This window comes from Ambystoma mexicanum, chromosome 7q, assembly GCF_040938575.1.
Source record: "Ambystoma mexicanum isolate Mex_15411 chromosome 7q, UKY_AmexF1_1, whole genome shotgun sequence".
Taxonomy (NCBI): Eukaryota; Metazoa; Chordata; class Amphibia; order Caudata; family Ambystomatidae; genus Ambystoma; species Ambystoma mexicanum.
This window is the reverse complement of record NC_090941.1, coordinates 183,319,800-183,334,473: the sequence shown is the minus strand read 5'-3', so window position 1 is coordinate 183,334,473 and position 14,674 is coordinate 183,319,800.

Below are 14,674 nucleotides of genomic sequence, written 5' to 3'. Positions count from 1 at the left end.
GTGGCTGAAGATCTTTGCTTTGCAGCCGTGGCTACACGTACACGTTTCTGCAAACTCAAAAACAAACTAAGCCAACCTTCAAAACTTCAAATAAAATGAGGGAATACCTAAGCACATGCAATAACACACACAAATGAAATCCTGTGCTGTACCATCCACATAACAATATGATTATGATTTAATAGACACGCCTATAACCATAGCCATGCCTAAAGGTACAACTAATAAAATGATTAAAAGAGTCGACACGCCTACGCATGTGCTTTTTTAAAGACACGGTTATAGAAAAGTCCCTTCATGGCTGTTTGCTGTTAGTCGCGGCTATACAAAAAAATAAAGAATACAAACATGTATTTCCACTCCCCCAAACTCCAAACAATTGTCCCTAACATGCCTACCAGTCTCCCCACCCCTCCACTCCCTATGGTTCTCCTCCAATCCCCTGGTGTCTCCCAATCCCCAAAAACACTCAAAGTATCTATGATGCTACTTCACCCAAAATGTTGGATAGCAGCATCTACCACATGTCCACAAACACACGACATACCCTTTGCTGGATATAGCCGCGGCTCTACATGGTGCCACATATACCCACGGGTAGTAAAGCAGAGCATTAAGTAGGCATGAGATAGCCATGGATAAATACCCCCCAGCCATTGCTGTTTCTAGCCGCAATCCTCAATACACCAATGGCTACCCTTTTTTTATAGACCCGACTGAATGATTATTATTGTTTTTTAAATATGTGTATGGAACATAAATGACAAAAGAGACAGTAGTAATATAATGGTACTTATAATGGTACTTATAAGGTGTCAATACAATAAAGGACTGCTCATGGAGTTACTTAAAGTGGATGATAATAAAGTAGATATAGTAGTTAGGATATAGACACAAACAATGAGAGTATAGTGCATAGAGAGTTCTACAATCAGAAGGACAAAGCTGTATAAAATTATAGCTTTTATACTTTCCGAAATCAACACTACAAAAAAGGACTATATTTACTAACCAAAATACCAAAATGGCCAACACTTTTTTTGAGTGTAACATATAACAGACAAACCACAGACTTACAACAGTAACATCAACCAATTACAAATACCAAAACACACACATCATACATACATTATTCATACAAACTACTAGAAATTCAAACTAGGAATAATTTTCCTGGAAACAGAGAACTGCATATATCATGGCTGGTTTGAAAACTGTGTGGCTGATCAGAGACAGTTGGCTGTTTTGGTTACTGGCTTTTGTGAGAAACGAAATATTAACATGCACCTAGGTTTGAGAGATTTTACAATTAAATGGTTGGGATTGCGGGGAATGTGTTGGCTCCAGGTTTTTCCAAAATTGCTCAGTCTGAGAAGTACAGGGCAGCCAGATGTCATACATATTCTCTGCAGTGGCAATGATTTGGTGAATTTATGAGGTGTGTCCCTTACTTTAATGATCAAACAAGAAATGGACCACCAGATTTAATGGTAAAATTGAAAAGTTCATAAAGTAGTTTCAGAATTCACGAGAGACCACAACCAATGATGAATTTCAAACAACAAAATGCAGTTCTATATGGCCAATTTCTATAGTCATGATTGAGTACACCTAACCGATGAAGGAAATGCAGTGTTCCTTCATAACATCAAAACCGTGCTCCAAATGTCCTAAAATACTACACACAGTGTACCCCAAAACAGTCCTTTTAAGGACCACTTATCACAAATACAATCAAATAATACCCCAAAAATATTTTTTAGTATAACAACGGCTAGAGCTCCTTGACTTTTTTTTATAGCTGTAGTTACAGCCCTATGTATTAAAGGGGGGGCTCACATAGGGTTGTATACATACAAAACCTGCATATATGTGTGAATTCATTCAGAATAAAGAGGTGGGAGTATATGTAATCTCTAAGGTACAGAAGCTGTAAAAAGATTCACTATATATCGAAAAGGGAAGATACAATAATACCCTTCTATATGCAAAAAAGAAAACATAGTGCATTAGAGAACACACACACTTTAGGAAACACAATTTAATTCTCAAGTTTTTAAGATCCTCATATCTCATATATAGCATTGGACTCTCAAACTGTTTTTCCATGACTATGTTTCACTCAACATATAACTAGTTTTGCAACAGCGCCCTGATGCCTGAGGGCTGTGGCGCTTTACAAATGCAAAAATTAAATAAATAAAAATAAATATGCACTAGTTAAGATACATTTGTGCATGCAACAATGTTGTTCTCTTCACACATAGTAATAATGGGGTATTTGGGAAAGAAAATCCAAGGTGGATAATTAAAAAACAACACAGTGGCAGTGCACTATTAAATTCCACTTCTGCCACTACTGTCACTTCCTCATAACCTCATCCATTCTTGTCTACTCCCGATATACAAAACTGCCAAAAACGTGACGTGGGAAAACACCCATTGTGGATTGAAAAAAACAACTACATAAAAACATGGTGTGGTTGTCTTCTGCTTTACCTCCACTCAAAAAACAATGCAAATGCTCAGAAAACAGTTGCTGATGAATCACACTATTTCCAGGACAAGGAGCAACACAGTAAATAGGACATTCAGGAAGTGCAGTGTACTTTTTTAACAATAAAGCGTCTCAAAGTTTGAGAACCTCAACTGCCATCCACCACCTTGTTCAGGCCCAATCACATGGCAAGGGAATGGCCTATAGGAAGGCTTGTGTTCAAAACAGTTTCAGCACACAACCTCAAAAAACCTGCATACACAAAAGAAATAGATGAATACAAATACTTTTGAATTTAAGCAGCATATTAGTAAAAGTTAGAAAAACATCAAACACTCAATGCTATTGTGTCGATGAAAAATAGTACCAAAGTATACCATCTGACAATAGCACTAAATATAACAGACACACATTGTATTTAGCAGCATTAAAGTAAAAGGTACAATAGTAAATGAAAGATAATCTACCACTTAATCTAAATAGCCCCAAAATAGTGCCAATATATACCATCCGATAGCAATGGAAATATGCCTGACACATAACACCCCAAATAAACTTTTAAATATTGAAATATTTACTGTTACTTACTTCCACAACAGCCACACACTCAGCATACTTTACTTTGGTGTTCTGAAATCAAAATAAGAATAATGCACAAAATGGTGGCTTTTATACTATCCAAAATGAATACCACAAAAAGAGGACTATATTAAAATAAAACTACTAAAATGGATGGCACATTTTCACTGCAACCTATCACAGACAGCTAAACAAATAAAACAATAAAAACAACCAATAACAAACAATCAATCACAGAAATCTATTCTATACCTGCCCAACGTAGCAGGTATATTATATATATATATATATATCTCGTAGCCGCGGTTATTAGACAAAGATTTAAATCTTAGCTTGTAGCAGCGACTATGCGCAAACAATTTTTTGCAAGCTCAAAATCAAAATAAGCGGGCCTTCAAAACTTCAAATGAAACAAGGAAACACCTAAGCACACAAATGACAAACAGAATCGAAATTCTGTGTGGTATCATCCACATGACAATGTGATTATTGCACAGAAAATGTATGGGTCAATAGGTGCGACTATAACCATAGCCGCGTTTATAAGAACAGGTAATAAAATGGTTTCCGGCTGGTAGCCGTGGCTATCACATGTCCACAAACAAACAACGTTCCATTTGCCAGCGTATACCTGTGGCTGCGCAGCATGTCATGTCTACCCGCCAGTAGGAGCACTGCACATCTGGAGGATGTAGGGTGGCCGTGGGTAAACACTACAGTCATTGCTGTTCCTAGATGTGATTCTCAATACGCCAATCATTCCCCTTTTTGCATAGCCGCAGCTATAACTTAAGACAAAAACTAAAAATCTGAGTATGGAATATGAATGATAAAGATAAATTAGTAATACAATGGAAGTTAAAAGATCACTACAGAAAATGACTGCTCATGGAGTTATCTAAGGTAGATGATGATAAAGAGAGCAAAGTATACATGACAGTAGGCTAGGTGGGATACATTTAATGGTTACACTTATTCAAGATATAATAGCATGGGTGAGAATATACAGGCTAACATACATTGGATGGGGCATCTAAAACTAGAGTAGGGTGGCTCCTTTTAGTATTGATTTTTTAAAACAATGTCCTTTTTTCTCGTCAGTCTTACATGTAAGAAAGTCTCTGAAAACACACAGGCAAAATAGATAAGACTCCCCAATACCTAACGTGTCATTGACCATGGCCATTGGCCATGGCCAGTTATTTTTCACCTCGACGTTCACTATACCTATGAAAATAACGTTTAAAACAAAATAAAACACAAACACACCAAAATATATATCTGCGGACAGAGAACTACTCATACCCACGGCTATCTGTAGTCCTGAACAGCCTCGAGTATAGCCGTGATTATCAGAGAAACAACTGGAAAAATCAATGCTTTCTTGTCCCCCAGGCCCTCGCTAAGTGCTGCCCTCATCTGTTCCAGCTCCCCCCACTCCCCAGATGGCCTCCTCTCCTCTCCTCCCCTGCCATTTGTTTTCTGCAACAACACATGCTGTTTCTATGAAGCAGTTTGCTTTTGGATTTGGATTATTTTTTGAGTGGAGGTAAAGCAGAAGATACCCACACCATGTTTTCATGTAGTTGTTTTTTTTAATCCACCATGTTTTTTTTCCCAAAATCTGCTTTTCGTTATTTTATTAGTTGCACCTGTATGCGCAGCTATGGTTATAGTAAAATCTATTAAACCATACATTTTTTGTGCAATAATCATATTGCTATGTGGATGATACAGCGCAGAATTTCATTTGTGTGTGTTATTGTATGTGCTTTTTATTTGAAGTTTTGAAGGATGGCTTAGTTTATTTTTGAGCTTGCAAAAAAATTTACGTTAAGCCGTGGCTACAAAGCAAGATCTGCAGCTGCGTCAAATAGCAGTGTCTAGGTAAGCTAGCTCTCTGTGATAAGTTGCAGTGAAAATGTGACATCCATTTTAGTACTATTATTAGTATTATTAGTATTTAGTCCTCTTTCTTTGGTATTCATTTTGGAAATTATAAAAGCCACCATTTTTGCAGTTTTATCCTTTTAATTCCAGAACTCCACTACGCACATGGAAGGAGTTTGGCTGATGTGAAAGTACGTGTTAATAAATGCTATCAGAAGGGGGCCACGTGGAGACTGTTCCATAGAAGGGAACCACTTACGGAAAAAGCCCTCTGTTTAGCAAAATACTTGACACACAGAGAGTTGGTACCAGAGGAACAGAGAGGTCTAGAGGGAGAGTATTTAGTAAGAGCAAGTTGCAGGAAGTATGGTCCCCAGCCCCGGACAGCCTTATGGATGATGTAGGGGGACTTAAACTTGATCCTTGCAGCAACCAGGAGCCAGTGAAGTGTTTTTAGAGCTGAAGCGATGCGGTTCCTGGGCTTGAAGCCAAGTCTCGCTGCTCTATTCTGGATTAGCTGGAGGGATCGAAGAGAGGAGGAGGGTATATTCAAGAGAAGCCTACTGCAGTAGTCTAGCCTAGGGAGAACCAGAGCTCTGGTAACATTGAGCTTCTGGGGGAAAGTGAGAAAAGGGAGAATTTCTTTGAGAAGGAAGTGTTGAAAGTTGGACTTCTTGGGAATGTCATGAATGTGAGGGAGGAAGGAAAGAGAGGAGTCGAAGATGACTCCAAGGTTACTGGCTTCAGATGAAGGAGAAGGGGGAGAGCCCACAGACGATGGCCGGAGCATGGGGAAATTGCCTTAGCAGGGGTCCCAATAGGAAGGATCTCAGTCTTTCTAGCATTGAGGCAGGGATCGTTGGCAGTGCACCAGGACTGGATGGCAGATAGGCAGTCCGGGATGATGGAAGAAGCAGGAGGGTCAGAAGGGAGTTTGAAGAAGAGTTGTATGTCATCTGCAACTGGAAGCTGGGGAGAAGTAGGAAATGATGCATGCCAGAGGAGCAAGGTAAGTGTTAAAGAGCCAGGGGGAGAGGGTGGAGCCCAGGGGGACACCACCGGTGAAGAAAGAGGTAGGTGAGAAGAAGGTGCCCAGAATAACCTGGGACGGGCGGTCAGTTAGGAAGGAGGTGTAACACCTACCTGATGCCCTCCAGGAGCACCTGGATTTTCAATGGATAATTGCGTGTCCCCCTCTTTGACACCTCTGGGATGAGACTAGTGTGTGTGCAACACCTCTCTTTCCCCATAAACGATCAGTGTGGTATGAATAAACCCTGTCGTGTTTTGGGGGAAGTGCAGTGAGAATGTTGGTGGTCATTTTGCCTTGACCCCAAATGTGACACCTACAAACAAAGGGGACAATTACTACCATGTTGGCTGCCTTTCCCCACTGTTTCCTCACTCCACATACTACTGGGGAAGGACAAAAGTCACCTTGATGTGTTTCTGCTGAAAACTTGCACCGGTACCAGTTGCTTCACTGATCCCTGATGTCCAGGCCTGCTACAACATGAATTGGCCTGGGGCGTGAGGACGCTACTTCTTGAGGTTCAGTGTCCTTGGTTGTCTGTCTTATAGTCCTTTTGTCCTGTTAAGGTCTTTGTACTTTCCTCCTTATATTTTGATTTTTGCTGCTTGAGCGCTTGCTTCCCTGATGTTCCCTCTCTTAATTTGCAGGTTGCATGTTGGCAGAATGTATTAAGATGCAGTGGAAGACTGGGACACTCAGCGTGCCCACTGCAGTGAGTGAATTAGGTAAGGTGAGTGATGGTGCATCTTACTGCCTCTTCTTTTCCTGTACCTATTATTGGCCTTAGTTAGCGCAGCACGCTGCTTCCTTCTATTTCCTTCTTGCTGTTTTCCTTTGGCACGGTCCACTTATTTCTGTTTCTTCTCTGTTCTCTTGCTTTCTTGCTGGTTTTCTCTGGCACGGTACTCACGCTTTGCTTCTTACTGTGTTTTTCTTTCTTTGAGTCTTTACAGGCGAAGATCATTACCATGGAGCACAGAGCAGGTTTTCAGCTGCTTACTTGAAGAGCGGACATAACGTGAAGCAGGGGGTGAGCCTCAGGCTGTGCTCTTTGTAGCCCTGGGCCACTTCCTGGTTGCATGGTAAGAGAAGTGTGCATAAATAGTTGTGGAACACATTGGGCCTCATTACGAGAATCACAGGAAGGCAAAAACGATGCTGGTATGGTAATACCGGCATTGCATACCGTACCAGCCTATTACGAGTCAACATACTGGTATTACCGCCACCGATGGGACCATGCACCTCCGTACTGGCATGTGCATGGAAACGTGCCCTTCGTGGCGGCAATACCCGGAAGTTGCCAACAGGAGAACATTACAAGTCACACGGACATGCACCTACCGGCATCCAGATGGCGCTAATAAAGGATACCACGATGCCGGTATCACCGGCTTCGCGGATCACTCATCAATAGCAATCTGCAGTGTTCCCAACTGCCAAAGGTGCACACAATCAGCACAGGTAAAGGCAATGGAGTCTGGCCAAGCACTAAAGGAGCACACCCACACACAACACCCCTTCCACACCAAAATTATCCCACTTGCTGTTGCGATTTTGGGGCTAAGGACATGCCTGCATTGCTACTGCATGAGCAGCAACTACAACAGGCACTGCAGAGGAGACACAGGAGGAGAAGGAGGGTGAGACAGGCTCAGCAAGTCCCACCAGTGCAGGCAGTGGTCCCACAGAGGCAGCCACCAAGCCCTTGCATCAGGGCCAGTCCATTCAACCTAACCCCTGTACAGATCCACCCCCAGTAGCGCCTGGACCGGGACACCATCACCTCCATTGTGGACATGATACATGACGACATAGTCAGCCTGAAATCTGCACTGCCATCCCCCCTCAACTGAAGGTAGTGTCTGTGCTCCACTTCCTGGCCACAGGCACCTACTAGCACACAGTTGGGTAGCTACATGGCATATCACAACCTTGTTTTTCACGCATTCTGAAGCAAGTGCTGGATGCCCACCTTAAGCATGCAAGGGACTACATATCCCTACCACGGACTGCCCAGGAGGTGAATGACACAGAAATTGGTTTTCATGCACTGGCAGGCATGCCTAATTGCATGGGTGCCCTCGCCTGCACCCATGTGGAATTGGTGGTCCTTCATGCTATGGAAGTGGTGTACCACAATTGTAAGCTATACCACTCCAACAATGTGCAGATGGAATGTGACTCCAGCAAGATGATCACACATTGCAGTGCCCGATTTCCCGGATCCACTCACAATGCAATGGTGCTGTGGAACTCCTTGCTACCCCACTACATGGAGCGACATGCTGCACGATGTGCCTGGCTGCTGGGTAAGTTGGCTGACAGGCCCATGGTAGTATATTGATGGGGGAACATGCATATGCCACCTGGGTGAGTCTGGGGGGGAGAGATGCATATACAACCTGGGTAAGTCTTGGGGGGAGAGGTGCATATGCCAACTGTGTGAGTCTGGGCAGGGGAGAGATGCATATACAACCTGGGTGAGTATGGTGGAGGAAGATACATATACCACTTGCATAAGTCTGGGGGGGAGACATGCATATACCACCTGGGTGAGTCTGGGGGAGAGATGCATATATCACCTGGGTGAGTCTGGGGGGAGATGCATATACCACCTGGGTGAGTCTAGGGTTGTGACTCTACACTGTCCATACTGCAGAACACTGTGCCCCTAAACATCCCAACCTGAACATGACACTGAAAATGTTCTCCAATTTACTCTGGCGGCACACCAATGCCAAAATATCAGACTAGCAAGCAGCCCACACCCCTCATCATGTCCACTGCACATCATCAGACCGTACCCTCAGTAAAACAATTCAGCAACATGCAGTCAGTAAGCGTAATGTACCTGACCGCATCAAAGCACCTCAAAGGTCATGCATCCATGAGTGTGCATGAATGAATCCCACCCAGGGAATCCACTGATTGTCACTGGCCCTCCACCACAGTAGTGCTGCATGCCACCATAGCCAAATGAACAGATGAATGACAACGCAATGACAAACTTGTGACAATACTGCTAGTACACCTACCTACGAAGTAGTCAACTTCACCTATTGAGTGCGATTTGAGTGGAAGGCATCCACAGTACATGAGTACCACCATGCAAGTGGACACCCTGCATCATTATAGGAATGCAACCCTACACCTGTGGACCATAACACCCAACACATTGTGGCATATTCACATGTGTGCCGATGCCCTGGTTTTGTGGGGACACTCACCTTCATCTGCCGTTGATGGTACTCCTAACTCTGCATCTCCAACTCCTTCAATTCCCGCCATGTCAATGGTTAAGCTACACGTCTCTTCCCACCTGGCAAGCTTGATGGGTGAGTGGGCCCCGCCGCCTGTTGCCTGCCCCTGGCTGCTGTTGGCTGACAAAATTGTCCTTATGAGGAGGCGTAGATCATCCCACTGCTTCTTGCAATCCTTGACCATGCGGGCGTTGGTGCCGACCGCACTGACCTTCCTGGCCACTTCCTCCCATATCTCCTTCTTTCGCAGTTGTGTGGGACGTCTCAGGTCTGCAGCAAACACAACATCAGCCTGCTCCACCAAGGTGTCTGCCAACATATTCAGCTCATTGTCGCTGAATCGAGCCTTGCGCTGCCGGGGGGCGTCTTTCCTGATGGCTTTGCTCATGTTGTGCAAGGTGTGTGTGTTATCTTGACAGTACAGGTCATGTGTCTCGAGGATTTCAATGGATTGTGTTTTAAAAGATGGCCGCCGGTGCATTTCCCGTTCTGGCGCGATGACGTTACTTCCAGTGCCAGTATTTATGGACCCATTAATACCACTGAGGGTATTGCCAGTGCCGTTATTTTGGGGTGGTCAGAGGCGGAGGCAGTATCAGCTCATGTCATGATGCCGCTATTGGGGGTTTGAGGGTTGTTAACGGCATGTCGGTATGACCATTACCGGCATGGCGGTATGCGCGTGCACGCACTCTCATAATCGGCCGCTATTTGCGGCATAAAGGCCACCTGGACACGTTCTTACCGCCATGCCAGTAATCAATGATTTTTACCACAAATCTCATAATGAGGCCCATTGCGTCCATATTGGTTTTCTTGTGGAGTAATTTCTGACGCGGTCATCTTGGAAAGGCAATCCAGTCGCATGTTGCGACTGCACCTGTTGCCTGAGCCAGCCATGTTCTAAAGTAGTGCAGTCCTCCCCACTACTCCTGCCCTTGCTTCTAAAATGTGCCCTAATGGGTTGAGGGGCGTGTGTCCTAGAGGGGTTAAAGTGAGTGTTGAGCCCATTGTCATGACAGCACTCCCTCCCAATGCCCCCCTCGCAGTTTTATTATTTGGTCTAGGTTGTTCTGGATGATTACGGTGAAATCGGGCTACTAACCGTGGGGCATGCACATGTGATGCTGGTTCCCAGGTCCTCTCTAATACTCCATACCGCTTCCAATCTATTAAGTAGAATAGTGCATTCCACATCCTCTTAGAATCTAATATGTCCTGTACCTTCATATTTGGGTTCTTCAACTCCAGACACAATTCGAGGGGGTTGAGACAGAGAGTTACGAGTGCCTGGATGAACTGGTTTTAGCAGTGAAACATGGAACACTTGGCCTCTGCATAGGAAGGAAATAGGTAAAATGTTTAAAGTGTAATTTTTTTGTTACTGTTATAGAAATATTATTGTGTCTTTATTTCCATTATAAATGTCCAAGAGAGAAAGATCAGTACCTTGGTTTATCCCAACCAGCATTGATATTTCCCAGATGCATCTACATCCATGACACCTTTGACTGCGATGTCTCAATGCAAAAAGCTATGCTTTCTCACCCAGTGACTCATGGGAGACCCAGTGACTCATAGGTTAGGGCATGCAGCCTTGGAGTGGCTCTATGGCCAGTTTCATAAGATTTAGATTAGATTTAACAATTTAAAGAAAATACATTTCCAATTGCATTATTTGCAACATATTGTACCTAAAACAACCCCTTGGATACTACTGAAAAAGTCTGTTCTGGATATTAATTAATTGTAATCTGCCATTGTGGGCAACTTTTTCATTGGTGCGTGGGTGGATTTTATGCCGCAATTTGACCCTTGCTCAAGGCCTTGCCTGTAATGTGAATTGAGGGAGCCCTTGTTTATTGCTGGTGAAGTGAAAGCTTGCGGAAACCACAGGCAAAATGAAATGAAATAAAATGATATTGTATTTATATCGTGCTCGTACACGAGTGTTTCAGAGCGCGACCGGGCAAAGGGAGAGGAACAAGGGAGAACAAAAACAAAAGCAATGGTCTTACTAGGCCCAGTAACATTAGGAACGTGCAAGTGTATGGAAGGGGGGAGAAGTGGAAAGTGTGGAGCAGAGGAGCGAACAGAACAAATACATTTTTTAACACACTAATTAACATCATTAATATTCTTCACAGTACTAGAAATAAATTGCCAAAGCTATTGGCTTTGCCAATGTTTGTTTTATACATTTTGTCATTCGTAGAAAATAATACGTTTTAAAGAAAATTATTGCTTACAAGTTTTTCATTTTCCTACAGACCCTGCATTTAAATATCTAAACGTGTGAAACTCTTCTTCGGGTGTTTTATAAAGTTTCCGGCTCGTGTCAACATGTTTTCCCCTTTGGATATTGCTCTGGTGTAGCTGCAGTTGGTCTACAGATCTGCAAAATGGAAGGCGCCCAAAATGGCGGTGCTTTTAGAATGTGAAATACCTGTCCTTCATCAGGAATGCAATTCACGTCCTATAAAGAAGATGTATGTCAATGTTTTGGCTTTGGTCTCACTGGAGATTATATTTTTTGAAAAATATGTTTTCAGTTGTTCTGCAGCTTTTACCTTTGGGGGCCCGACTCATACTTCACTCTCAGCTTCACAGGAAGACATCTGCCAGTGCATAATTTCTGTAAATTCGGATTTCAGCAGTGAGTGGCAGGGGGGATTTCTGGTCCCTTACAAAATGTACCGCCATGCCTTTTGCGACACGCTGTCAATTATGCCAGGACATTCATCAAAGGAATGTGTTCCATGGCCCTCTTTTTGACTTGCAAGTTTACAATTGAAATGTGAAGAAGTAATTTGTTGTTTGTGTAGAGAGTAAGCAATGAACTTCGACAAGAAACATGTTTTCGTACGATAACCCGCAGCGCAAGGCAATTATGAGGCTCCCGATTCCGGCTGGAGTATTTCATTGACCTTTCACCTTTATTATCCTTTGAGATGGAGTCTCACATCCTGAATATATATTTATTCGGAGCATTCATCGGCCAACGCTCTGAAAAAGATGTTTCGGTGCTGTAGATCCATGAAGCGTTTTTAAGATCGCATTTCTGCACGATAAAGGCTTGCTGTTAAAGGCTAAGACCACGACATGACTACTATTGTCGGATTCCTCGCTGCCTTCAAGTTCCTCACACACGGCTGACATTATCGCAGAACACATGAAAGGGCCGTGCAGCGGCATGATGGAACGCTATGAAGAGTTGACGCATGTCTCACCTGTTATGTAGGCTCTTCTTTCCTAAGCGTTTGCCCATTGCCAGAAAGACCGAGATCATTAAAAGTCAAGGCAGTTCATCAGACACATTCATCATGGCCGATCAAGATGAGAACACTGATGGACATGGCTGATGGCTGCTCGTCTTCTGTCAACATTGAGGGGCGTATCAGAGTCATGGTTCCTCTGGGAGACAAGGGGCTCAAAGTACAGCCAGTGTTAGAGGTGCAGATCTGTAGGTTACTTGACACTCAAGGGCATTCTCTTTCTTTGCTTTTGGTATTTCCCTTTTGCACATTTTTTGGGGGAATTTTCTGTATCACAAAACAATGCATTAATTACATGAATCATTATTGTTCGAGACCAAATGGTTAGTATTGCAAATTTAACAAGAGCGTGGACGCCCCTCTGCCGAAGAAGAAAATGGTTCAAATAACCTTTTCTATGGAATTGCTTCCACTCAGGAGCGTCTACAACCATGTTTTAGCTCCCTGACCCTTCACAAAGGAAACATATCTATTTGCATATGATATGATATATGATATTTTATTCATATCGGGCCCATACACAAGTGTTTCAGGGCGCGACGAGGCAAGGGAGGGGTACACAGGAGGACAAAAAACAGCGATCTTACTAGGCCCAGTGACATTGAGAATGCGCAAGTGAAGGGGAGAGGGATGGGGAAAGTGCAAGGGTCAGGGAGTGGAAAGTGCTGAACACATGATCTAAGCAACAACAGGTAGTGCAGCCAACTGGTGGCACAAGTGCAATAATTAGGTGCATACAAATGGTGTCTAATAAATGCAGGAAGGGGACTGTAGGGTTGCAGATACAGACCCAAGTGCAAGGGTTGCCAGTAGGCAGTGCGGGTATGCAGCTCAGTGGGTAGGGATCTGGGCCCGAAATCAGAGGGTAGCCAGGTGCCCAGTCCCGAGACAGAAAGAGATCAGCAGGGGAGAGGAAAAGAGAAGGCAGAAGAAAAGAGGAAGGACTTGAGGTGCTGCCAGATCGGAAGATGGTTCTCCTCAAGTTTCAGAGAGGAAGGAAGGCTGTTCCAAAGGGAGTCCCAAGCCGAAGAAAGAGATCTGCCCCCAACTTGTTGCTTGGAGAAGCGACTGACCCTGAGGCATTTGGAGGTGGAGGAGCGAAGAGCTTGAGTAGGAAGTTATTTCTGAAGTGAGAGTTGAAGGTATTACAGACCCAAGACCCTTGAAGGCCTTGTAGACAACGCAAAGTGTCTTGAACTTAATCCTTTCAGCCATTGGAAGCCAAGGAAAAGATTTCAGGGATGGAGAGATACAATCCCAGAGCTTGAGGCCATGGACAAGTCTCACAGTCCTGTTCTGGATGAGTTGCAGAGGGCGGAGAGTGGTAGCAGGAAGATTTAGAAAGAGGCTGTTGCAGTAGTCCAGCCTGGAGAGAACCAGAGCTCTAGAGACAGTGAACTTCTGGGGCATAACAGTCTTTTCTCGCCCACAAGCGCAGTCCGGCACCAAACGTCCTCTGAACAAGAGTGCCATCGACAACCGCAGACACGTGTTATGGTCTTGTTGTACCTCCTCAGTGAGGCGAAGCTGAGCTTCACTAAGGCACCGTGAGCAATGGCTCTACGTCTGGGTTACCCCAGGTTTCTTTGGGTGAAACCCCAAGTATTACAAATCTAACAAGCGTGTAGGAGCCCATCTACTGAGAACGAACATGGTTCAAATAACCTGTACTATGGAGAAACAGCCCTTTGCATATCAGTCTGGTCCCAGCAAGAAGGGCAGTCCTGCACCGAAATGCCTAGCACTTTGTGACACTGGTCACACATAGAAAATCACTCACCATCCCCAAGTGAAAAGCACCAGCAAGTCTATGAATGGATCATGGGCAGGAAATCAATGTACAAAATAACGGAACATCAGGAGAAGAGACACTGTCGGCCGATCAGACACTTGGAGATGCCCTGAGACCCATAAAGAGATCCATTGTTCCTTCTGTGAATGACCTTAGGCCATCTTAAATGGACTCTTCACCTTCGGTCATGTACAGGCACATCAGAGATACCCAATGTGCTGGCTGGTTATGGCCATGCCAGGCCCGAGACACCGTAAATAGACAAGTTTCAGTGGGCATGGCTTGCATCCATGCCAAGTGGAGATTTTGCCCTATAGGAATTACCTTTACCAATGCCAGGGCAAA